Source organism: Paralichthys olivaceus, chromosome 4, assembly GCF_024713975.1.
Source record: "Paralichthys olivaceus isolate ysfri-2021 chromosome 4, ASM2471397v2, whole genome shotgun sequence".
In the NCBI taxonomy this organism is placed as follows: domain Eukaryota; kingdom Metazoa; phylum Chordata; class Actinopteri; order Pleuronectiformes; family Paralichthyidae; genus Paralichthys; species Paralichthys olivaceus.
The window spans coordinates 25,051,428-25,073,066 of record NC_091096.1 but is presented as its reverse complement, the minus strand read 5'-3'; the positions used below and the strand labels follow the sequence as shown (position 1 = coordinate 25,073,066).

Genomic DNA, 21,639 nt, shown 5'->3' with positions numbered 1-21,639 from the left:
TGTTCTGGCATAGACATTGAAAATGTAATAATATTTCAACAGAACCCTCTTCTGTCTGACCATTTTTTAATTACGTTTGAATTTACAATTACTAATTACACCGATTTTGGACAGAAATTCTATTATAGTCTGTGTTTATCTGATAAAACTGTGAATAAATTTAGAGAAGTGCTTCCTTCTACACCTACCTCTCAGCCATGTGTCAGTACAATATAGGAAAGTTATCAACCCCTTGATGCTGTCACCCCTCTAAAAAAGAAGATGGCAAATCAGAGGAGATCAGCTCTATCGTATAATTCTCAGACGTGTTCTAAAACAGACATCGCGGAAACTAGAGAGGAAGTGGCGTTCCATCAATAAGCAAGACTTTCACCTAGCCTGGAGAGATAGCTTGATATATTATAAGAAAGCACTGAGAAATGCCAGAACCTCTTCTTATTCATTATTAATAGAAGAAAATAAGAACAACCCCAGGTTTCTCTTCAGCTCTGTAGCCAGGCTGACAGAAAGTCACACCTCTGACCCATCTATTCCTCTAACCCTGAGAAGCAATGATTTCATGAGCTTCTTTACAAATAAAATTATAACCATCAGGGATAAAATCCACCACCTCCTCCCAATGAATAGCACATACATAGAAACATTGCCTGGTCCTGAACCATAGAACCAGATGTATGTTTGAACCAATTTTCTTCTATTGACCTTCCTGAACTGACCTCATTAGTTTCATCATCTAAACCAACAACTTGTCAATTAGACTCTGTCCCAACTGGACTTTTTAAGGAAGTTGTCCCCCTGATTGACAGTTCCTTATTAAATCAGATTAACATGTCTTTGTTAACCGGCTATGTACCTCAAGCTTTTGAGGTAGCTGTTATTAAACCTCTGCTTAAAAAGCCTACACTTAACCCAGAGGTTTTAGCCAGTTATAGACCCATATCAAACCTGCCCTTCATTTCAAAAATCCTAGAAAAAGCAGTTGCTAACCAGCTGTGTGATTACTTAGATAGTAACGGTTTGCTGGACAACTTTCAGTCAGGATTTAGAATCCATCACAGCACAGAAACAGCACTATTGAAAGACCTTTTTAAGGCATCAGTTGATGGACTTGTCTCTGTACTCGTCCTGTTGGATCTTAGTGCAGCATTTGACACCATAGATCATAAGATCCTGTTACAGAGACTAGAACAACATATAGGGATCAGAGGAACTGCACTACACTGGTTTAAATCATATTTATCAGATAAATTTCAATCTGCTAATGTCAACAATGACCCCTCCATGCACATGCAAGTTAATCATGGAGTTCCACAAGGTTCTGTCCTTGGACTGATACTCTTCACCTTATATATACTCCCCTTAGGCAACATCATGAGAAAGCACCACATACACTACCATTGTTACGCAGATGACACCCAGCTGTACATTTCTCTGAAGCATGATGAATCTATTCACTTAGTTCAACTTCAGGAATGTCTCAAGAACATCGAGGCCTGGATGACCCAAAACTTCTAACAGGACAGCTTTCTTCCACCTGCGCAATATTAACAAAATTAGAAACATCCTGTCTCAGAAGGATGCTTCAAAAAACTAGTGCACGCGTTCGTTACCTCTAGACTAGATTACTGTAATCAGTAATGCCCCAGGAAGACTATAAAGTCTCCAGTTGGTCCAAAATGCCGCAGCACGAGTGCTGACAGGAGCTCTAAGGAGAGATCATATTACTCCTGTCTTAGCTTCTCTACATTGGCTCCCTGTAAAATTCAGAATAGAATTCAAGATCCTGCAACTCACAGATAAAGCCCTTAACAATCAAGCCCCTTCATATATCAAAGAGTTCATAACACCATATTATCCAAATAGATCACTTCATTCACAAAACACAGGCTCTCTTGTGGTTCCAAGAGTCTGTAAGAGTAGAGCAGGAGGTAGAGCATCTCAGCCACCAGGCTCCTCTTCTGTGGAACCAGCTCCCACTCTGGGTTCAGGAGGCAGACATAATTAATAGTCTTTACGCTGTTGTTTACATTTTAACTAGTCAGATCTGGTACCTGATGGTGCTTAAGTGTTCCTGGTCTTTCTCACCCACCCCTCTCCCCTACTTCCACCTCCCCACTATCCCTCTCTCTTCTCTCCCCTCTTTTCCACCCATCTCTCCTCTCCTCCCATTTTTTCCTTTGCTCAACCCAACCGGTCGAGGCAGATGACCGCCCACATTGAGTTTCGTTCTAGAGGTTTCTCCCTGTTAATGAGGGAGTTTTTCCTCTCCACAGAGCCTTGAGATAATGTTTAATATCATTTGGTGCTATTCAAATAAAATTGAATTGAATAGACAAAAAGGGCATTATTAGAAAGGAGTAAGCAGCATGCATTTAATTTTGTCATTAATTGTATGTGTAGGTTATGTATAAACTTCCTACTTGTAACAGCTAATTTAACATAAACAGGAAGCGCATGCCCAATGTGGGTGTGGCGACATGAGGCGTAATGTATGAGTTAGGGCAGTGTAAAGAACTTAAATTTTGTTGCCTGACAACGCCACCCTGGGAGTTTCACCCAGGGAAATATTCTAAATATAAGAAACCCCCAAAAAAGACTGAAAGGATACTTAGGTCCGTTTGCAAAAGAGACAGCAGTTCAAGAATACAACATTTATTTACAAAGTTACTTATTTTAAAAAGATGAAATATCACTCGCTCTGGGACAATCAAAGGAAACCAATCAGGGCTGCGAGTCATGGTGCCAGACAGTGCAATAAAAAAAAGGGGAATCCCAGGAGCACCGTGCGCGAAGCAACTAAAAGTGAAGCAAAAACAAGCCGACGTGCAAAACACAACACAAGAGGGACACCACCACCGGTGCACCAATCCACCACCGTAGACTCATGTGGGGAGGGACCAGAGAGCAAAGGGTTAGAAATGAGGATAATGAAAACAAAACTATTTCATAACAATGAAAATAAATCAATAAATGATTTAAACAAAAACCTGATGAACCAAAATCTACAGAATCAAAGGAAATGCAGAATCCAATAACCCAACTAAACACAAATTAACAGATGAATCCCACTTATTACCAAAGGAAATAAAGACTGTACTAATAGGCAATCAAACATACACAAATAACAAAGGAACACAATAATGAAGTCACCGCGCTGTTCTCACACACACGTGGCTTCATTCAGACAGTGGCTTGACCCAATTAAGGGACGAGACGGCGTTACTGAGCCACAGCTTCGCCACGGGAAAAACTGGCGAACAGAACAATCAGGGTCAGGCGAAGCAGAGCAACAGTGGTTTCTTGCAGGTTAGCCGCTGCTAGGCTATCTTTACCCTGCAATACAAAGCAAATATATACATTAGCAACTTACAATGGCTGGAGGAGGAAGCTAAAGCCACCGCACTACATACCAGTCAGGCAGCCCCGGAAAACACAGCGTGGAGCGGAGGGGGCGATGTATGGTATATGGTGTGTGTGTGTGTGTGTGTGTGTGTGTGTGTGCCGATCCTGATAAAGGACTTGAACGGGAAGAACTGAATGACTCTTCCCTTCCCTAAGGATCAGAGACAAGCTGAGTGGTAAGTTGCTGAACACACTGATCTGTTAGTTCAACTCTGTTTCTATCTTTTTCTATGTTTATGGTGTGACTAGCCTCATGAGCTGCATGATTTTGTTTTAGTATTACTAGAACTGATGACTATCTATTTTCTTATCACTGTGAATCTTTTGTGTTTGATCTTAAATTGCAACGGTTTCTCCCTGGATATAGTCTTTTACCATTCAACTCCTCAAGGTGTTGTGGTTTGTTCTGTGAAATAAAATGCAAATTCATACCTCGATCAAAGTATTAATCGCAACACATACATGGTCCATTTAGTTTGCCCTCAAATGATCTGAGGAAAGAAAAATTCTAACAAATGTATCTATTTCCTTATCGCTGTGCCTCTTTTGTGTTTGATTGTAAATTGCAAAGTTTTCTTTGCAATTTGTGATATTGAGGGTGGGTGATATATTCAATTCAATTCAATTCAATTTTATTTATATAGCGCCAATTCATAATTTACATTATCTCAAGGCACTTTACATTTAAAGGTCAAGACCTTAAAACAATATTAACGTAGAGAAACCCAACAGTTCCCACAATGAGCAAGCACAGGCGACTGCGGAGAGGAAAAACTCCCTCATTAACAGGGAGAAACCTCTGGCAGAACCAGGCTCAATGTGGGCGGTCATCTGCCTCGACCGGTTGGGGTGAGGAAAGAAAAGTAAGGGGGGAGGAAAGGAGAGATGGGTTGAAAGCGGGGGAGAGAAGAGAGATGAGGTGGAGAGAGAGAGACCGGTAACAATTTGGCACCATCAAAATCAAGGCTAACCATAACAATAACAATGTATAGATCTACAACATGACTAGATATATTAATGAATTGCTGAGTTCTTGTAATAAATGCAGACAATGGTGATGGTGGTCGTTGTGGTCCTGTAGTCCCGGTGCCGGAGTTATCTGAAACGAGATAGAGAGAAGAGCCAGAGGGACTATGGGAGGACAAAGTGACACTTTGACATGATGACATGTTAAAACTAATAAATAAATAAATAAAGAGGTGTGGGGGGGCAGAGAGACAGAGAGACAGAGGGAAGTGAAGAAGTGCTCAGTGCATGATGGGCGTTCCCCCAGCAGTCTAAACCTATAGCAGCACAACTAAGGGATGGTTCAGGACTCACCTGATCCATCCCTAACTATAGGCTTTGTCAAAGAGGAAGGTTTTTAGTTTTACTTTAAATGCTGAGACAGTTTCTACCTCCCGAACCCAGAGTGGGAGCTGGTTCCACAGGAGAGGAGCCTGATAGCTAAATGTTCTACCTCCTGCTCTACTCTTACAGACTCTTGGAACCACTAGAGAGCCTGTGTTTTGGGAACGAAGTGATCTACTTGGATAATAAGGTGTTATCAGCTCTTTGATATATGAGGGGGCGTGATTGTTGAGGGCTTTAAAAGTGAGGAGCAGGATCTTAAATTCTATTCTATATTTTACCGGGAGCCAATGTAAGGAAGCTAAGACAGGAGTGATATGATCTCTCCTTCTAGTTCCTGTCAGCACTCGTGCTGCAGCATTTTGGACCAACTGGAGACTTTTAACAGTCTTCATGGAGCATCCTGCTAATAGAGAGTTGCAGTAATCTAATCTAGAGGTTACAAACGCGTGGACTAGTTTTTCAGCATCCTGCTTAGACAGGATGTTTCTAATTTTGTTAATATTGCGCAGATGGAAGAAAGCCGTCCTAGACACTAGTTTAATATGGGGGTCAAATGACATGTCTTGGTCGAACAACACTCCAAGGTTCCTCACAGTGGAGCTGGAAGCCAGACTGACACCATCCAAAGTGACTATCTGGTCAGACAGTGTTTCTCTGAGATGTTTAGGGCCAATTACAACAACCTCAGTTTTGTCTGTGTTTAAAAGTAGAAAATTTTGGGTCATCCACGCCTTGATATCTTTAAGACATTCCTGAAGTTGAACTAGGCGATTAGATTCATCATGCTTCATGGAAATATACAATTGGGTGTCGTCTGCATAGCAGTGGAATTGTATGTGGTGCTGTCTGATAATGTCGCCTAAGGGGAGCATATATAGGGTGAAGAGTATTGGTCCAAGGACAGAACCTTGTGGAACTCCATGATTAACTTGCATGTGCATGGAGTCATTGTTAACATTAACAAATTGGAATCTATCTGATAAATATGATTTAAACCAGTGTAGTGCTGTTCCTTTAATTCCTATATGTTGTTTTAATCTCTGTAGCAGAATCTTATGATCTATTGTGTCGAAGGCTGCACTAAGGTCCAACAAGACGAGGACAGAGACAAGTCCATCATCTGATGCCATAAGAAGGTCATTAGTGACTTTCAATAGTGCTGTTTCTGTGCTGTGATAGGTTCTAAATCCTGACTGAAATTTTTCCAATAAACCGTTACTATCTAAGTAACCACACAGCTGGTTAGCAACGGCTTTTTCTAGGATTTTGGAAATGAAGGGCAGGTTGGATATGGGTCTATAATTAGCTAAAACCTCTGGATCAAGCGTAGGCTTTTTAAGCAGAGGTTTAATAACGGCTACCTTAAAAGCCTGTGGTACGTAGCCGGTTAGCAAAGACATGTTAATCTGATTTAAAATGGAACTGTCAATTAGGGGGAGGACTTCTTTAAAAAGTCTAGTTGGAACAGAGTCCAGCTGACAAGTAGTTGGTGTGGATGATGAAACTAACGAGGTCAGTTCAGGAAGATCAATAGAGTAAAATTTGTTTAGACATAAATCTGGTGCTATGGTTTCAGGACCAGACAATGAATCCGTGTTATTCACTGGGAGGAGGTCGTTGATTTTATCCCTGATGGTTGTAATTTTATTAGCGAAGAAGCTCATGAAGTCATTGCTTCTCAGATCTAGAGGAATAGATGGGTCAGTGGAGGTGTGACTTTCTGTCAGCCTGGCTACAGTGCTGAAGAGGAACCTGGGGTTGTTCCTATTTTCTTCTATTAGTAATGAGTAATACGAGGTTTGGGCATTTCTAAGTGCTTTTTTGTAATTTATAAGGCTATTCTTCCAGGCTAGGTGGAAGTCTTGGCGATTGGTGGAGCGCCACTTCCTTTCTAGCTTCCGCGATGTCTGTTTTAGAACGCGCGTTTGGGAATTATACCACGGAGCTAATCTCCTCTGACTTACTCTCTTCTTTTTTAATGGGGCGACAGCTTCAAGTGCTGTTTTTAGTGAGGCTGCAGTACTATTTACAAAGTTATCAACTAGTGTGGGAGTAAGGTTTTGATAATCTTCTTGTATTGTACTGACACATGGCTGAGAGGGAAGTGAGGAGGGGAGCAGTTCTTTAAATTTGTGAACAGTTTTGTCAGATAAACATCGACTGTAATAGACTTTCCGTCCAGAATTGACGTAATTAACAATTCTGAATTCAAATGTAAGTAAAAAATGGTCAGACAGAAGCGGGTTCTGTTGGAATATTGTTACATTTTCTATGTCAATGCCATATGTCAGGACAAGATCAAGAGTGTGATTCAGGCAGTGGGTCGGTTGATTCACATGTTGAGTGAAACCAATCGAGTCTATTATTGATTTAAATGCTGAACTAAGGCTGTCATTGGCAACATCTACATGAATATTGAAATCACCGGCTATAATGATTTGATCTGTTTTAAGGACTAGTTCTGATAAAAATTCAGAGAATTCAGATAGGAATTCAGAGTAAGGGGCGGGTGGACGATAAATGATGACTATATTAATTGGTTTATGTGACGTCAGGCTTGGGTGGACGAGGCTGGTTCTAAGATTTTCGAAAGAGTTATAACTCTCTTTTGGTCGGGGGTTGATAGATAGATCAGATTTAAAGATTGCTGCAACCCCTCCACCTCTGCCTGTGTTCCGAGGAATGTGAGTATTAGAGTGGGTTGGGGGCGTCGCTTCATTTAAACCTACATATTCTCCGTCTTGTAGCCAAGTTTCAGTTAAGCATAATAAATCTATTTGATGATCAGTAATGAGATCATTTATAAGTAAAGATTTTGAATTTAGTGACCTGATATTTAATAAAGCGCATTTTATAGTTGTGTTTTCAGCTGATGTTTTGGCTGTGTTAATTTTGACTAAGTTTGAGTGTATCACCCCTCTCCTGTGTACTTTTGATTTAAAGAAATTAGGTGGTCGGGTGGCAGACACAGTTTCTATAGGACATTGTGATGGTGACTGTTTGAATAGAAGCGCAGAGAAGCGTGTATATGAAATATACTTGATATATCATGGTTTGTTTCACGTGAGATGTATTAAATGACTATATCACAACCTTCGAGTACAAATTGTCACATGAATGTTTTAAGCAAGGCATAATATTCTCTTTCAGTTTCACTTGTTTGTTGAAGAACAGTGGAAACAAACACTGTTGGCAGTGATAAACACCAGACCTGCATGGTGTGTTAAAAGTGTTAAAAATCCAGAAGGTTCGGAAGGAACAAGTGACAGGAAGCACATGCCCAATGTGGGCGATGCTCAACATAGGCCAAACCACACATTTGACTGCACCCATATTGAGCACTGCCTAAATGCACTGCAGTCAGGGGTTTCTCGGGAAAGGGGCATGAGAAGAGAGAAGTGAAAGTGAATGATAGTTTCATGTTGACGGCTTAAACCATTCACGTGACAATTTTTACTTAATGTTTAAGATATGGTAATTTAATACATCTCACGTGGAACAAGCCCATCCCTAGTTATTTAGGTCCTCAATTTAAGGTCTTTATGGTGTGTGTGTGTGTGTGTGTGTGTGTGTGTGTGTGTGCTGATCCTGATAAAGGACTTGAACGGGAAGAACTGAATGACTCTTCCCTTCCCTAAGGATCAGAGACAAGCTGAGTGGTAAGTAGCTGAACACACTGATCTGTTAGTTCAACTCTGTTTCTATCTTTTTCTATGTTTATGGTGTGACTAGCCTCATGAGCTGCATGATTTTGTTTTGGTATTACTAGAACTGATGACTATCTATTTTCTTATCACTGTGAATCTTTTGTGTTTGATCTTAAATTGCAAAGGTTTCTCCCTGGATATAGTCTTTTACCATTCAACTCCTCAAGGTGTTGTGGTTTGTTCTGTGAAATAAAATGCAAATTCATACCTCGATCAAAGTATTAATCGCAACACATACATGGTCCATTTAGTTTGCCCTCAAATGATCTGAGGAAAGAAAAATTCTAACAAATGTATCTATTTCATTATCACTGTGCCTCTTTTGTGTTTGATTGTAAATTGCAAAGTTTTCTTTGCAATTTGTGATATTGAGGGTGGGTGATATATTCAATTCAATTCAATTTTATTTATATAGCGCCAATTCATAATTTACATTATCTCAAGGCACTTTACATTTAAAGGTCAAGACCTTAAAACAATATTAACGTAGAGAAACCCAACAGTTCCCACAATGAGCAAGCACAGGCGACTGTGGAGAGGAAAAACTCCCTCATTAACAGGGAGAAACCTCTGGCAGAACCAGGCTCAATGTGGGCGGTCATCTGCCTCGACCGGTTGGGGTGAGGAAAGAAAAGTAAGGGGGGAGGAAAGGAGAGATGGGTGGAAAGCGGGGGAGAGAAGAGAGATGAGGTGGAGAGAGAGAGACCGGTAACAATTTGGCACCATCAAAATCAAGGCTAACCATAACAATAACAATGTATAGATCTACAACATGACTAGATATATTAATGAATTGCTGAGTTCTTGTAATAAATGCAGACAATGGTGATGGTGGTCGTTGTGGTCCTGTAGTCCCGGTGCCGGAGTTATCTGAAACGAGATAGAGAGAAGAGCCAGAGGGACTATGGGAGGACAAAGTGACACTTTGACATGATGACATGTTAAAACTAATAAATAAATAAATAAAGAGGTGTGGGGGGGCAGAGAGACAGAGAGACAGAGGGAAGTGAAGAAGTGCTCAGTGCATGATGGGCGTTCCCCCAGCAGTCTAAACCTATAGCAGCACAACTAAGGGATGGTTCAGGACTCACCTGATCCATCCCTAACTATAGGCTTTGTCAAAGAGGAAGGTTTTTAGTTTTACTTTAAATGCTGAGACAGTGTCTACCTCCCGAACCCAGAGTGGGAGCTGGTTCCACAGGAGAGGAGCCTGATAGCTAAATGTTCTACCTCCTGCTCTACTCTTACAGACTCTTGGAACCACTAGAGAGCCTGTGTTTTGGGAACGAAGTGATCTACTTGGATAATAAGGTGTTATCAGCTCTTTGATATATGAGGGGGCGTGATTGTTGAGGGCTTTAAAAGTGAGGAGCAGGATCTTAAATTCTATTCTATATTTTACCGGGAGCCAATGTAAGGAAGCTAAGACAGGAGTGATATGATCTCTCCTTCTAGTTCCTGTCAGCACTCGTGCTGCAGCATTTTGGACCAACTGGAGACTTTTAACAGTCTTCATGGAGCATCCTGCTAATAGAGAGTTGCAGTAATCTAATCTAGAGGTTACAAACGCGTGGACTAGTTTTTCAGCATCCTGCTTAGACAGGATGTTTCTAATTTTGTTAATATTGCGCAGATGGAAGAAAGCCGTCCTAGACACTAGTTTAATATGGGGGTCAAATGACATGTCTTGGTCGAACAACACTCCAAGGTTCCTCACAGTGGAGCTGGAAGCCAGACTGACACCATCCAAAGTGACTATCTGGTCAGACAGTGTTTCTCTGAGATGTTTAGGGCCAATTACAACAACCTCAGTTTTGTCTGTGTTTAAAAGTAGAAAATTTTGGGTCATCCACGCCTTGATATCTTTGAGACATTCCTGAAGTTGAACTAGGCGATTAAATTCATCATGCTTCATGGAAATATACAATTGGGTGTCGTCTGCATAGCAGTGGAATTGTATGTGGTGCTGTCTGATAATGTCGCCTAAGGGGAGCATATATAGGGTGAAGAGTATTGGTCCAAGGACAGAACCTTGTGGAACTCCATGATTAACTTGCATGTGCATGGAGGAGTCATTGTTAACATTAACAAATTGGAATCTATCTGATAAATATGATTTAAACCAGTGTAGTGCTGTTCCTTTAATTCCTATATGTTGTTCTAGTCTCTGTAGCAGAATCTTATGATCTATTGTCTCAAAGGCTGCACTAAGGTCCAACAAGACGAGGACAGAGACAAGTCCATCATCTGATGCCATAAGAAGGTCATTAGTGACTTTCAATAGTGCTGTTTCTGTGCTGTGATAGGTTATAAATCCTGACTGAAATTTTTCCAATAAACCGTTACTATCTAAGTAACCACACAGCTGGTTAGCAACGGCTTTTTCTAGGATTTTGGAAATGAAGGGCAGGTTGGATATGGGTCTATAATTAGCTAAAACCTCTGGATCAAGCGTAGGCTTTTTAAGCAGAGGTTTAATAACGGCTACCTTAAAAGCCTGTGGTACGTAGCCGGTTAGCAAAGACATATTAATCTGATTTAAAATGGAACTGTCAATTAGGGGGAGGACTTCTTTAAAAAGTCTAGTTGGAACAGAGTCCAGCTGACAAGTAGTTGGTTTGGATGATGAAACTAACGAGGTCAGTTCAGGAAGATCAATAGAGTAAAATTTGTTTAGACATAAATCTGGTGCTATGGTTTCAGGACCAGACAATGAATCCGTGTTATTCACTGGGAGGAGGTCGTTGATTTTATCCCTGATGGTTGTAATTTTATTAGCGAAGAAGCTCATGAAGTCATTGCTTCTCAGATCTAGAGGAATAGATGGGTCAGTGGAGGTGTGACTTTCTGTCAGCCTGGCTACAGTGCTGAAGAGGAACCTGGGGTTGTTCCTATTTTCTTCTATTAGTAATGAGTAATACGAGGTTCGGGCATTTCTAAGTGCTTTTTTGTAATTTATAAGGCTATTCTTCCAGGCTAGGTGGAAGTCTTGGCGATTGGTGGAGCGCCACTTCCTTTCTAGCTTCCGCGATGTCTGTTTTAGAACGCGCGTTTGGGAATTATACCACGGAGCTAATCTCCTCTGACTTACTCTCTTCTTTTTTAATGGGGCGACAGCTTCAAGTGCTGTTTTTAGTGAGGCTGCAGTACTATTTACAAAGTTATCAACTAGTGTGGGAGTAAGGTTTTGATAATCTTCTTGTATTGTACTGACACATGGCTGAGAGGGAAGTGAGGAGGGGAGTAGTTCTTTAAATTTGTGAACAGTTTTGTCAGATAAACATCGACTGTAATAGACTTTCCGTCCAGAATTGACGTAATTAACAATTCTGAATTCAAATGTAAGTAAAAAATGGTCAGACAGAAGCGGGTTCTGTTGGAATATTGTTACATTTTCTATGTCAATGTCATATGTCAGGACAAGATCAAGAGTGTGATTCAGGCAGTGGGTCGGTTGATTCACATGTTGAGTGAAACCAATCGAGTCTATTATTGATTTAAATGCTGAACTAAGGCTGTCATTGGCAACATCTACATGAATATTGAAATCACCGGCTATAATTATTTGATCTGTTTTAAGGACTAGTTCTGATAAAAATTCAGAGAATTCAGATAGGAATTCAGAGTAAGGGGCGGGTGGACGATAAATGATGACTATATTAATTGGTTTATGTGACGTCAGGCTTGGGTGGACGAGGCTGGTTCTAAGATTTTCGAAAGAGTTATAACTCTCTTTTGGTCGGGGGTTGATAGATAGATCAGATTTAAAGATTGCTGCAACCCCTCCACCTCTGCCTGTGTTCCGAGGAATGTGAGTATTAGAGTGGGTTGGGGGCGTCGCTTCATTTAAACCTACATATTCTCCGTCTTGTAGCCAAGTTTCGGTTAAGCATAATAAATCTATTTGATGATCAGTAATGAGATCATTTATAAGTAAAGATTTTGAATTTAGTGACCTGATATTTAATAAAGCGCATTTTATAGTTGTGTTTTCAGCTGATGTTTTGGCTGTGTTAATTTTGACTAAGTTTGAGTGTATCACCCCTCTCCTGTGTACTTTTGATTTAAAGAAATTAGGTGGTCGGGTGGCAGACACAGTTTCTATAGGACATTGTGATGGTGACTGTTTGAATAGAAGCGCAGAGAAGCGTTTATACTTGATATATCATGGTTTGTTTCACGTGAGATGTATTAAATGACTATATCACAACCTTCGAGTACAAATTGTCACATGAATGTTTTAAGCAAGGCATAATATTCTCTTTCAGTTTCACTTGTTTGTTGAAGAACAGTGGAAACAAACACTGTTGGCAGTGATAAACACCAGAGCTGCATGGTGTGTTAAAAGTGTTAAAAATCCAGAAGGTTCGGAAGGAACAAGTGACAGGAAGCACATGCCCAATGTGGGCGATGCTCAACATAGGCCAAACCACACATTTGACTGCACCCATATTGAGCACTGCCTAAATGCACTGCAGTCAGGGGTTTCTCGGGAAAGGGGCATGAGAAGAGAGAAGTGAAAGTGAATGATAGTTTCATGTTGACGGCTTAAACCATTCACGTGACAATTTTTACTTAATGTTTAAGATATGGTAATTTAATACATCTCACGTGGAACAAGCCCATCCCTAGTTATTTAGGTCCTCAATTTAAGGTCTTTATGGTGTGTGTGTGTGTGTGTGTGTGTGTGTGTGTGTGTGTGTGTGTGTGTGTGTGTGTGTGTGTGTGTGTGTGTGTGTGTGTGTGTGTGCCGATCCTGATAAAGGACTTGAACGGGAAGAACTGAATGACTCTTCCCTTCCCTAAGGATCAGAGACAAGCTGAGTGGTAAGTAGCTGAACACACTGATCTGTTAGTTCAACTCTGTTTCTGTCTTTTTCTATGTTTATGGTGTGACTAGCCTCATGAGCTGCATGATTTTGTTTTAGTATTACTAGAACTGATGACTATCTATTTTCTTATCACTGTGAATCTTTTGTGTTTGATCTTAAATTGCAAAGGTTTCTCCCTGGATATAGTCTTTTACCATTCAACTCCTCAAGGTGTTGTGGTCTGTTCTGTGAAATAAAATGCAAATTCATACCTCGATCAAAGTATTAATCGCAACACATACATGGTCCATTTAGTTTGCCCTCCAATGATCTGAGGAAAGAAAAATTCTAACAAATGTATCTATTTCATTATCACTGTGCCTCTTTTGTGTTTGGTTGTAAATTGCAAAGTTTTCTTTGCAATTTGTGATATTGAGGGTGGGTTATATGAAATATACTTGATATATCATGGTTTGTTTTACGTGAGATGTATTAAATGACTATATCACAACCTTCGAGTACAAATTGTCACATGAATGTTTTAAGCAAGGCATAATATTCTCTTTCAGTTTCACTTGTTTGTTGAAGAACAGTGGAAACAAACACTGTTGGCAGTGATAAACACCAGACCTGCATGGTGTGTTAAAAGTGTTAAAAATCCAGAAGGTTCGGAAGGAACAAGTGACAGGAAGCACATGCCCAATGTGGGTGATGCTCAACATAGGCCAAACCACACATTTGACTGCACCCATATTGAGCACTGCCTAAACGCACTGCAGTCAGGGATTTCTCGGAAAAGGGGCATGAGAAGAGAGAAGTGAAAGTGAATGATAGTTTCATGTTGACGGCTTAAACCATTCACGTGACAATTTTTACTTAATGTTTAAGATATGGTAATTTAATACATCTCACGTGGAACAAGCCCATCCCTAGTTATTTAGGTCCTCAATTTAAGGTCTTTATGGTGCGTGTGTGTGTGTGTGTGTGTGTGTGTGTGTGTGTGTGTGTGTGTGTGTGTGTGTGTGTGTGTGTGTGTGTGTGTGCCGATCCTGATAAAGGACTTGAACGGGAAGAACTGAATGACTCTTGACAAGCTGAGTGGTAAGTAGCTGAACACACTGATCTGTTAGTTCAACTCTGTTTCTATCTTTTTCTATGTTTATGGTGTGACTAGCCTCATGAGCTGCATGATCTGATAACTGATAATACAGTTATTATCTAACTGATGACTATCTATTTTCTTATCACTGTGAATCTTTTGTGTTTGATTGTAAATTGCAAAGGTTTCTCCCTGGATATAGTCTTTTACCATTCAACTCCTCAAGGTGTTATGGTCTGTTCTGTGAAATAAAATGCAAATTCATACCTCGATCAAAGTATTAATCGCAACACATACATGGTCCATTTAGTTTGCCCTCAAATGATCTGAGGAAAGAAAAATTCTAACAAATGTTCTCATATTGTTCTCTGTAATAATAGTTAGTTAGATATATTTGCTGTTGTAGATCCCTTTGTCTCACATTTACTTACAGAGACCTAATAGGAGCTGTAAATAATATCAAACTTAATTTCTAGCAGTTTTCAAATAAGAGGTTTAAAAGTCAGAGACATAAAAACAACATATGTCAAGGTGAGCCATTCTTTTAAGCCACGTTTTAATTCACTTGATCCAATATTTGCATGTTCTAAACTATTTTTCTGTTTGGATTTTATTGGTAGCTATATATGTTTTGCTGTTGGTTTTATTGTTTTTTGTGTGTTGCATGGTTTTAGTCGTTTTTATGTTTTCTGAATTCTAAAATCTACCAGTGCACTGAGGTGAGAATGGCTGTGCTGTGATATTGAGGGTGGGTGATATATGAAATATACTTGATATATCATGGTTTGTTTCACGTGAGATGTGTTAGTAATATCATGACCATCGAGTACAAATTGTCACATGAATGTTTTAAGCCGTCAGCATGATATTCTCTTTCAGTTTCACTTGTTTGTTGAAGAACAGTGGAAACAAACACTGTATAGCCTAAAAACATTTTGATATTCAGCCCTAGACCATATTTCCAACTTCTTGTCAGAAACCTACCTGCTGTGTTGTGCACAAGTTGGAGGCGGTTGATTGACTTCTGGAGGAGCAAATACAGAGTTGGAGTAATAGCTGGACACAAAGGCATGAATGAGAATTTGTGAAATATAGAATTAAAGGAGTGATCTGATCTTGTCCAATCACATGTGTAATCACAAAGCACTGTTAGACCCCCCTTGCTTGGTTTGGGTACCCCTTTGTTACAATGTATGCTGGTGTTGTTGGGGAATTTAGATCCCAGAATTTGCAGTTAATAGATAAGCACAGAGAAATTGATGCTACAATACAATTGATTTATTACACAAAGTTATGTCCATCTTACCATGTTTGTAATGTTTGCACTCAAAAGCCTTCACCATCTTCAATGTATTTATAACAAAGAACTTGAAATGAACCTAAAACAAAGGATAAGTTAGATTAGACAAGTAATATTAGAAAGGTAGGATTAAAACCTTGGCATGCAACTGAAACACAGTATAAAATATATTCTATAAAAAGTATATCTTATATGTAGTGGGTCTAACTCTGTGTCCTGTTCTGTAGAGAGAATGTCCCAAAGAAACCTATCTACCACAAACGTAGTTAGTCAGTAGTAGTAGTCAACCATTAATAAATGTGACATAACCTGTACAACTACATGTTCTCAGCTCCAACAGTTTCACTTGAGCATGACAAGCTACAACACCATTTAGCTGATTTCTACATGAAAATAAACAATCAAAGATAATAATGTTACTTCACTAACATTACATGTGTATGTGACTAACGTAACTTCACTTACAGTCAAAAATAGCAGAAGCAGAAAGCAAGAAATAAAACCACTGGAAGTTTGGCAAGTGATAACCTCCAGCATTTCTGTTTTTGAAAGATAACTAACTTTAACATGAGCATGAAACCCAACATGGAATGTGTACAATTTTACAAATGTGATGGCAGAAATTCTCACCAGCATCCCTGGAAGTAAACATTGGCAAAGACAGTTTGAGCCAGAGCTCGTGCCAGCAGAGGTCCTACATTTTAGATTGTCAGTTCACTATCACTTAAGATAGTTCCTGAAAATTTGTGGTGGCAAATTTTAATCCATAGCTACAGAGACAGAATTATGATTGAATTGTGATGAGGATGATAGGTAGCCTAAAACACCATATTACATATTGTAGGCCTTGATCAAAGAGGGGTTTACTGTTGGGGACGGGAAGGACGTTTCAGTAATTCACAGAAAAAACTGAGGCTTAGTAATGAGGTCCAATGAGAAGTGTAAAGTTACCCTTAAGTTTAGCAACAGATGTCAGCTGAGTGGGAGGTCCCTCAATGTAGCCCAGGACACATTCACGCTGCTTAAAGAATAAGAATGTGGCCACATGTAAGATAGACCATCTCCAAATATGGTCTGTGTGATCGGATCTCTAATGTGTCCTCAGTGTTTCTTGGGTGCCCTCTCTCCCTCAGATCACCTGAGACAGATGTTAACACAAGGTCTGAAAAGGGGCTGAGAGAGTAACAGCTGAGGGATCCCACAAGATGTCTTTTCACTTTTATTCAAAAGTATTCAATCTTCTTTACAGATTACACGACACAAACTCTGCTTTTTGAAAAAAATGATGTAATAATCCCACCTTCTACAGACCAGAAACTGTACCAGAGTCAAACCAGTTTTTTCTGGCTGAGAGTCTTTGTGTTTCGACTGCCAAAGAACTGGTTTGAAAGGGGCACCGGCTCTGAACTGGACCTTGACCTGCTTTGGTGGAAAAGGGCAGAGAGAGGGGACACCAAAAAATAAAGAAACAAAAGAATAATCACTGATGACTACCCTGCAGCACTTCTGACATGCAGAAATATGAGTCTATGAAGAATTACTTATAATGTAAATTAAATATTCAGTAAGTACATAAAGAACTATGTAATGTATAATATTACATAATATATAATATAATGTGGCAGTATAATACACATTTATTAGGATTCTTTATTGCTGCTTATTTCAAACAGACCTTGTTTTGTTTTTTATGTCATCGTGTTCCACGGATCACTGCTCCTCCACCCAGTTCTTCTACAGTAGCTTATTACTGCAATAGTATAATACTTCAAGTACTTTATAATTAATCTTACTTTTTAAACTTGTGTTTTCAGTTAAATCTCCGTTTTCCATCTCGCTTCTTCATCAATCCAAATAAACTGAGCTGCAACATAAGAACGTATCAAAAGTAATAGTCAGACACAGAGGTGATAGTCAGACAGACAGCTAGTATCCAGGCAGACAGTCTGGCAGACAGGTAGTAGGTTTCAATCCTGCACAGATGAAGACAAACGTCTTTCCTTTAAATGCATCTGTTATTTGAGTTAGTTAATATTAATATTATCTACAAAATGATGGTCATGGTTGGAGCCATGGTCACTTTTGCAATTATTTCAACCACTTCTGTGACTGCAGCTGCCATTAAATTTTGCTTTTTGTCTCCTTTTGGAAACTTCGTAGCAACAATCTGTCTGACCTTACTTCTGAACAGGAAAAGTTTACAAGAGCTGTGTAAAAAAGAAATGAATTTAGAACATAAACAGTTGCAGGTAAAAGAAAGGCAAACAGGATTGGATATTGAACTGGCTTTAAGAAAATTACATATTGAGGCAAGAGATGAGGAATTCTTCAATCCTAAGACACTGATTCCTTCAAATAAGCCAAAATATGAGAAAATATAGACAAATATTTATTTTACTGTGAGCAGCAGGCTGACATGACTGACCAACCAGTTAGGAAATATCTGTTATAATGCATCCCAGTGGGAGAAGAACAGACTCATGTCACCCTCTAATGAAGCCTGGCTTTTATACACGTCCTTGCAGGTGCAGTGAGTCAGTAATCAAGAGTAGGTGGAGTCCCAGTAAATGATAATAAATTTAACTGGTAACCAGTGAAGGGATACAAGAATTGGCGTGATATGAGCCAAACGCTTTGTTTTTGTTAAAATACGAGCAGCAGTGTTTTGAACAAGCTGCAAATGGGTGACTATGGTTTGACTGAGGCATGTATACAGGGCGCTGCAATAATCCAGGCAGGAGATAACAAAGGCACATATTAGCTTTTCTAAGTCAAGGAGAGATAGAACTGATTTGATTTTAAAAATGTTTCGTGAATGGAAGTAGCAGGATTTAAAGATTGGACTAATGTGTTTTGAAGTTCAGATGAGAATCAAATGTGAAACCTAGATATTAAGCTGTTTATGTAATATTGGCTGAAGGAAGTTAAGTGACATCCATTCCTTAATGGCAGATCTGTTAGGACACTTATGTGGCAAGTTGTCTGGCTTGAAGGACAAGTATATTTGAGTGTCATCAGTATAGCAATGATATGATGTGCCATTAAAATGGCTGACGACAATTCCTTATGGGAGCATGTAGAGCGGAAATAGGACAGGACCAAGAATGGAACCTTGTGCTCTCCGCACATCAGTCAAGCCAAGGATGAAGTGTTATAACCAATGGAAATGGAGATTTGCCTATTTGAGAGATATGACTTGAATCAACTAAGGGTGGTTCTAGATATGCCGTCACATTGTGATCTATTTGGATATTATGGTGTTATCAGCTCTTTGATATATGAAGGGGCTTGATTGCTACCCAGAGTGGGAGCTGGTTCCACAGGAGAGGAGCCTGGTAGCTGAGATGCTCTACCTCCTGTTCTACTCTTACAGACTCTTGGAACCACAAGAGAGCCTGTGTTTTGTGAACGAAGTGATCTATTTGGATAATATGGTGTTATCAGCTCTTTGATATATGAAGGGGCTTGATTGTTAAGGGCTTTAAATGTGAAGAGCAGGATTTTGAATTATATTCTGAATTTTACAGGGAGCCAATGTAGAGAAGCTAAGACAGGAGTGATATGATCTCTCCTTCTAGTTCCTGTCAGCACTCGTGCTGCCGCATTTTGGACCAACTGGAGGCTTTTCACAGATTTCCTGTGACACCCTGATAATAAAGAGTTACAGTAATCTAATCTAGAGGTAACAAATGTGTGGACTAGTTTCTCAGCATCCTTCTGAGACAGGATGTTTCTAATTTTGTTAATATTACACAGGTGGAAGAAAGCTGTCCTAGAGACTTGTTTTATATGTTGGTCAAATGACATGTCCTGGTCAAACATAACTCCATGGTTCCTCACAGTTGAGCTGGGGGCCAAACTGACACCATCCAATGTAACTATCTGCTCAGACAGTGATTCTCTGAGATGTTTAGGGCCGATTACAACAACCTCAGTTTTGTCTGAATTTAGAAGTTTTGGGTCATCCAGGCCTTGATGTTCTTGAGACATTCCTGAAGTTGAACTAAGTGATTAGATTCATCATGCTTCAGAGAAATGTACAGCTGGGTGTCGTCTGCGTAAAAATGGTAGTGTATGTGGTGCTTTCTCATGATGTTGCCTAAGGGGAGCATATATAAGGTGAAGAGTATCGGTCCAAGGACAGAACCTTGTGGAACTCCATGACTAACTTGCATTTGCATGGAGGGGTCATTGTTGACGTTAACATATTGAAATCTTTCTGATAAATATGATTTAAACCGGTCTAGTGCAGTTCCTCAGATCCCTATATGTTGTTCTAGTCTCTGTAACAGGATCTTATGATCTATGGAGTCAAATGCTGCACTAAGATCCAACAGGACGAGTACAGAGACAAGTCCATCATCTGAGGCCATGAAAAGATCATTAGTGACTTTCAATAGTGCTGTTTCTGTGCTGTGATGGATTCTAAATCCTGACTGAAAGTTGTCCAGCAAACCGTTACTATCTAAGTAATCACACAGCTAGTTAGCAACTGCTTTTTCTAGGATTTTTGAAATGAAGGGCAGGTTTGATATGGGTCTATAACTAGCTAACACCTCTGGGTCAAGTGTGGGCTTTTTAAGTTGAGGTGTAATAACAGCTATCTTAAAAGCTTGTGGTACATAGCCTGTTAACAAAGACATAATCTTTGTCTGTTAATCTGATTTAATATGGAACTGTCAATCAGGGGGAAAATTTCCTTAAAAAGTCCAGTTGTTCAGAATTAAGTGTCTCTTGCTATCACGGATCAGGACAGGACCCAAATGCAGTACAAAAGAGTTCTTTATTTATTCCAATGACAAAGGGCCACCCATGGCGGCCGGCGGAAACACAGTCTATATTAATCTGCAGTTTAAGCAGGTTAGCAGGTTAGCAGGTTAGCAGCAGACCAGAGGATGTGAGCTGGAGAGGTGAAGCTTATCTGGGGAGTCTTCTGGTTGAGCAGGAACAGGCCAAGTGCTGCAGGCAAACTCGTGGTCGGGGACAGAATGCTGGTGGATTTACCGGGGCTGAGACAAAAGGCGATGTCGGAGGCAAGTCAGGTCGATACCAGGGAAGCAATCCGGGAGCAAGAGCTGGAGAGTCAGGCATGAGAACGAAGACAATCTGGCAAAGAGTGAGTGGAGTGAGGCTGCTTATATACTGGCTTGAGCAGGTGAAAGCTGTTAGACTGATGAGGGGTGTGGCTGAGCAGCAGAGCAGGGAAGAAGCAGAGCAGACTGTGACACTTGCAGATTAAAATAAAATAAAATCAGATCAAACTTGTCCATGTCCAAGCTACTGATGCCAGAAAGTCAACATTCTCACTGATGAAATGACAAACATTTCTCGTGGCCACTTCTTATTAATTCGTGGCCACCTAATAATCTACTCTTTTCCACCCATGTCACCAGACAGGCTCCGTAAAAATATAATAGAATCCTCACTATTATATTCATTGGAGCAGCAGTAAGGAGTATTTCACCTGTGGAAAATGTTGGAGCTTAGTTTAAAAGTTTAAAAAAATAGGTTTTTTAAGTTAATTTAAAGATTTTCAAGGTTGTATGTTGGCATCATTCAACAAACTGATATGATTTTATGGTATATGGCATCTCATCTTAAATTAAGAACAGAAGAACATACTGTAGTTCAAACGTGATCACTCATTTGTCAAGTCAACCTGTCCGTCACTGTTACTTCAGCAATTTGAAATATTAGTCCGACCCATGATTCCACCCCATTAAGGTGTGGTCAACATTATAAAGTCAGGTACATTTGAACAGGAGGGTCTGAGACTCATCCTTGTCTCTGGAGGAGGTATGAATTGCACAGATGATTATTTTTTTCATTTCACTGTATCTCATTGTTTGTATGTTATTATTGTCAGGAAAATGCATCTGATGCTGCTGTGTGTTCTGTGTGCTTCTGTCTGATTTAGAAAGGAGTTCATGAGCTTCAGTGTCGGCTGCAAACTAAAGTGACAGTGAG

At 39.8% G+C, this 21,639-nt stretch overlaps 1 protein-coding gene across 3 annotated transcripts in view; it reads left to right on the top strand.

Moving 5' to 3' along the window:
- Nucleotides 1-3,487: 3,487 nt before the first annotated feature.
- The window catches only part of LOC138407521 (uncharacterized), a 40,452-nt gene continuing 22,300 nt past the window's right edge, over nucleotides 3,488-21,639 (top strand). The window contains exons 1-5 of one of the 3 annotated variants that reach the window (XM_069524355.1): nucleotides 3,494-3,578; nucleotides 8,353-8,414; nucleotides 13,228-13,289; nucleotides 14,332-14,374; nucleotides 21,590-21,634. The gene's annotated coding sequence lies outside the window, so the exon portion shown is untranslated. Of the gene's footprint in view, nucleotides 3,579-8,352; nucleotides 8,415-13,187; nucleotides 13,290-14,331; nucleotides 14,375-21,589; nucleotides 21,635-21,639 lie in introns of those variants that run through there. The other 2 variants (XM_069524356.1, XM_069524357.1) reach the window with 2 other exon arrangements.